Source organism: Mirounga leonina, unplaced genomic scaffold (assembly GCF_011800145.1).
Source record: "Mirounga leonina isolate KUSES-001 unplaced genomic scaffold, KU_Mleo_1.0 Mir_366, whole genome shotgun sequence".
Taxonomy (NCBI): Eukaryota; Metazoa; Chordata; class Mammalia; order Carnivora; family Phocidae; genus Mirounga; species Mirounga leonina.
Window position 1 is genome coordinate 16,163,098 of NW_023270709.1, and position 6,001 is coordinate 16,169,098.

Sequence of the window (6,001 nt, forward strand, 5' to 3'; positions counted from 1 at the left end):
CTAGATGTACCTGTGAGAGAGTAAAGGCAATCTGAAGGGGCAGAACGAAGAAAGCTTATGAACCCACATGAGCTGCCCTGGGGGCAGGGGTGGGCAGTGGGGAACAGGGGGGTGCAGGTGGGGAAGAGCAGCAGTCCAGGCTTGGGAATTGGCTGTGGAATCAAGGAGCTTAGGTTTTAATGACCAGCAGGTGCACAAGAGGCACCTGGGCCCCAGGAGAGTAGAAAGACAAAACCGAGCCCCCCCCAAGCCCCTTGTCCCCCCAGTAGAAGGATGAATCGAAAGCAGCTGCCCACTCACACCCGAAATGACAAGGAAACTTGCAGTTTTTTTAAACAAGAGCCTCCCCTTAAAATTCATAATCATAGAGATGCCCTCACATGAATATGATATTTAAATTTATATTACCAGAGTGGTCTAGCACACACCCCACCAAGAAATTAACAGAAAATGCTGTCACGGGCTGGTAACGCCTTTAGGGCATCTGGTTAAAACAAACATAAAATCTCTCTGGGAGTCCACACCCTGCACCCAGAGTGTCCAGGATTCCCATATGTGAAGTCCCAACGAGAGATTAATTTACAACTAAATATTACAAAACATAGGAAAAAAACAATCCATCAAAAACAGGAGTTAGCAAACCAAAACCAAAATCCATATTACAGAACTTCAGACAATATCATTGTCAGGCAGATTATCAAATAAACATGCCTAAAATTATGAAAGTCACAAAAGAAGTAACAAAGAACACCATAAAAGAGTAACACACCATCAAAGAAGACCAGACTTGAGTTAAATAAGAAATCAACTCTAACTTCAGAAATTTAAAAAAATATATGATTTAAAATTTAATATGTTAAACTGAAGATTACATACCACTGAATAAATAACTAATAGACAGGAAGATGGATTAGAGGAATGTTCAGAGGTCTGCACAGAGAAGTGAATGGGGTGACACGTGGAAGAAGGGCTTACTGATATGGAGTATGCAATGGGAGGATCCAACACCCATCTATCAGATGTTCCAGAAGGAAACAGCAGAGCAAATGGAGATCAGGCAATAGTCCAAGAGAATAAAAGAGAATTTTCCAGAACTAATGAAAGCTACAATCCTTAGCAGGTTAAAGAATACCACATTCTCTACCAGATATAACAATGCCAAATAGAAAGGGAAGATTTTGGAAGCATTTGTAGATAAAAGACCCATTGCCTACAAAGGAATGAGTATCAGATTGTCCAGAACTTTGCAACACCAACAACAGAAGCCAGAGGATAATGGCATAATATATTCAAAGCTCTAGGAGAAAGTAACAATCCCCTTACATTACAACTGAATTATCATTTAAGAATATGGGCAAAAGAAATATTTCCAGACAAATGAAAATGAAGTGTTTACTGCTAACAGATTTTTGCTGCAAGAACTACTCAAGAATATACTTGAGAAGAAAATGACCCTAAAAAGCAACAGTGAGACTTACGATATCAGATAGATTTGAACAAATATTTAATATATAAAAAAGACTAACTGGGGAGTAGAGAAACAGGGCAGAATGAAGGTGGTCACACCAGTATTCAAGATGGGCAGGGAATGGACATAGGTCAGGTATTTAGACATTCTGGGGAGAAGTGGGGCAATTTGGTTAACTTTATTAAATCAACTATGCTTATTAAAATTATGTAAAGGTAATCATGTCAGATGAGAAATTATATGTACAATTTTTTTTTTTAAGAGTGTGGGCCTGTACGAGCGGGGGAAGGGGGAGAATCTTAGCTTGGGGCTCGATCTCATGACCCTGAGATTATCACCTGAGCTGAAAGCCAGAGTCAGATGCTTGACTGACCAAGCCACCCAGGCATTGCTCTATCTTTCAAATCAGTAGAAAGAACACCATTGAATACAAAGAAATTGGTCAATATTAAACAGATGCAAGACAGAAAAAAAAAAAAAAAGAATCAGATGGAAAGCAGGTTAAGTATACAACATGAAATCAGATGACTGAACTAGATTCAATATAGCAGAATTCAGACAAATGTAAAATTAAACTTTGAATTAGAAAGATTGCCAGTTATATTGGATTAGAAAAATTTAACTATATGCTTAAAAAAAGACATTTAGAATTTAAAGGCAAAGAAATAGTGAATTCAGAAGTATAAAAAATGAATAAAAGTATAAAAAAATACTGGCACGATACTAGCCCAAAAAAGTGGTGTGGTTGTAATAAGAGTGGACAAAATTCTTTGAAGCATAAAAGGAATATTAGGGGGGAAAAACTCACAAAATAAAGATAAAAAGGAACAATTCACTGGGAAGAAATAATGATATCTTGCTGTCACCTAAAACATAGAATCAAGTTATAGGAGGCAAAAAAAATTGATAAAATTTCAAAAATAAATGGACAATATCATAGTCACAGGGGGAATTTTAACACATCTCTTTCAGTGTAATTGGTAGTTTAAGATGACGAAAAGTTAGGACAGATATAGACCCATCATACAATGAGCAAGCTTGATTAAAGAGACCCATGTGGGGGCATCTGGGTGGCATAGTCGGTTAAGCGTGGGACTCTTGATCTCAGCTCAAGTCTTGATCTCAGAGCGATTTCAAACCCTGCGCTGAGCTCCACACTGGGCACGGAGCCTACTTTAAAAAAAATAAAAAGAGACACCCATGTGGAGAATGCACATTCTTTCCAAGAATACATGACACATTTACTAAAAGCCCACATATTAGGCCACAACAATTTCTTGAGAATCTGCAAAGAATCATATAGACCACATTCTCGAGTACCCTCAACTGCTGGAGATCAGTAGCAAGAGTTAAATCCAACCTACATATTTGAGATTTTGGGAGGAAAAAATCCTCTAAATAATTCATGACTATAAACATGTCATAATGGAGAATCTAAGAATGGATTGCTCACATTAACCAGAAAATTCAACAAGTTTGCCCACTACACCAAAGTAAGTTTTTATTCACTTATAATGAGCAACTAGAAAAATTTAGTTTAGTTTAGAAAATTTTATCTGAAAATAGCAACCAAAAATATAAAGCTACCTAGGAATAAATCTACCAAAAAAAAGTAGAAAGCTTTCATGTATGAAATTTAAAAATTCTTGAAGACCTAAACAAATGGAACAATAAGCAATATTGATGGATTTGTAGAATCACTTTTTTAAAGATGTTAGTTTTCTGCAATATATAATTTGAATGTGTTCCTTTTAAAAGTCAAAAGAGGTTTTTGAAATTCACAAGTTGATTATAATATGTATAAGGTAGAGCAAAGAACCAAGAATTCCAGACAATTATGAAGGGGAAGATCAACATTTGAGGACTCACTCATCTCCACCACCGTATCAAGACTTAACTCTAGTTTAAGTAATAAGAAAGTGGTATTAGTACAGGGAGAGATGGACTAGAGAAACACATACGGAAATTTGTATATAACAGATGCTATTTCAAATCAATGGGGAAAATAAGGACTTTTAGCAAGCAGCACTGGAAAACTGGTTATCCATATGGAAAAAATAAGTTAAATCTCTACACCAAACCAGATTTAAGCGGATTAAAGAACTGGCTTACAAAAAGGCATGACTTAAAAAGTTTTGGAAGAAAATGAAGGAGGATGTTGTTATGTTCTCAGGGTAGGAAAAGATTTCTTAAACACAGCACCAGAAGCACAAACCATAAATGAAAGACCCATACATTTGACTACATTAGATTATTTTTTTAAAAAAACCTTTTATACATTAAAGACATCATAAACAGTAAAAAACACAAACCTTTGACTTGGAAAAGATATTTGGCATGCATGTAACCAAGAAAGGATTTGGCCCAGAATTTATAAACAGCTCCAATGGAAAAGGCCAAACGATATGACCGGCAATCCTCAAAAGAGGACACCCAATTGCTTCAAAACGTAAGAAAAGACATTCCTTCCTCCTGTAATCAGTGTCATGTAAATTAAACAAAAAGGATCTGATATTTCACACTCATTAGATTGGTGAAAATGGAAAAAAAATCTGATGATGCCAAGTCCCGCTGAAGAGAGAATAAATGGGCACGTGTATTTTGGAGGATAAGGTATCAATGTCTAATAAGGTGGTGGGAATGCTTGGCCAGAGGATTGGACCATATCCAGCTTCAGGCAACATTGTTTATCACAGTGACAAATTGGAAAAAATCTTAAATGCTCAAGTATGGGGTTTAGCAAGGGACAGATGTTTTATTAAGAATATATTGCATACAGATGTGTTTGATACTTTTATTTTCTGTACGTGTATGCCTAAAAATTTCCTAATTAAAAAATTAGGTTGGGGCACCTGGGTGGCTCAGTTGGTTAAGCGACTGCCTTCGGCTCAGGTCATGATCCTGGAGTCACTGGATCGAGTCCCGCATCGGGCTCCCTGCTCGGCAGGGAGTCTGCTTCTCCCTCTGACCCTCCTCCCTCTCATGCTCTCTGTCTCTCATTCTCTCTCTCGCAAATAAATAAAATCTTAAAAAAAAAAATTGAAAAAAAATTAGGTTGGCGAGGGTTATGGGCAAAAGGCACTTACACAGTCAATTGCTATAACCTCTTCCAAGGGCAAGGTGGAAGTTTGATAACTATTTATGTTGGCAAGAGTGTTGGGAAACAGGCACCCTCATACACGGCAGGTGAGAATACAGATTGAGAACACCTCCATGGTGGTAATTCTGGCAATATTTAACAAAATTGTAAATTCCTTTTGACTTAGCACAATTTCCTCTAGGTATTCATTCAAAGAAAGTTAGGCAATGTTAGAGCAAAGGTTTATCTCCAAGGAAGTTCATCATAGCAATCACAGCACTGTTTGTAATGTGTGTGTGTTTTTTAAAGATTTTATTCATTTATTTGACAGAGAGAGACAGCGAGAGAGGGAACACAAGCAGGGGGAGTGGGAGAGGGAGAAGCAGGCTTCCCGCAGAGCAGGGAGCCCAATGTGGGGCTCCATCCCAGGACTCTGGGATCATGACCTGAGCAGAAGGCAGATACTTAACTAACTGAGCCACCCAGGCGCCCCCGTTTGTAATGCTGATAATAAAGAAACAACCTACCACCACCAAAGATAGTCTACTAACTATAACATTAGACTGATCATGTCTCACATGATCTAATTGGTTCTAATTTATGATGGAACTGCATGATGGAATATTCTGCAGCCACCAACATGATGCTGTTGCAATCTTTTTTTAAATTTTTTTATTATTATATTAATACATTACATCATTAGTTTTAGATGGAGTGTTCCATGATTCATTGCTTGTGCATAACACCCAGTGCTCCATGCAGAACGTGCCCTCTTTAATACCCATCACCAGGCTAACCCATCCTCCCACCCTCCTCCCCTCTAGAACCCTCAGTTTGTTTTTCAGAGTCCATTGTCTCTCATGGTTGGTCTCCCCCTCGGATTTCCCCCCCTTCATTCTTCCCCTCCTGCTATCTTCTTTTTTTTTTTCTTAACATATATTGCATTATTTGTTTCAGAGGTACAGATCTGAGATTCAGCCACTGCAATTTTTTAATGATGTGGAAACTCTTGCAAAATATTAAGCTAAAAGAGAGTAGGCTACAAAATAGTGTGTAGAGTGTCCCATTAAAAATACCTAGACACGCACCCAAGCTGAGACACCGACATGTCAACAGAAGTTACTGCTGGATGACCAGAAGGTGATCTCTATTCTCTTCTGTTGTGTTGTTTTGTTTTGGTCTTTAGCCCCCAAACCGTGTGCCTGTGTGTTTTCAATAGGAGAGGCTCTCCTTTGGCTGAGATGATCTCGACAGGAGGGCCTGATAACCCACGCCAGAAGGCAGGGAGCCGCGCACTAGACTCGCGGAGTTCCCTGGGAAGCCTAAGAGTCTCCGGCTACAATAGAACCTGGAGAAGAGTCCGTCCTGAGTTCACCTCTGGCGTCACCACCCCGACGCTGGGCGACTGGGGAAGCTGCGCCACCTCTCCGAATCCGGGTTCCTCTGGGGGGGCG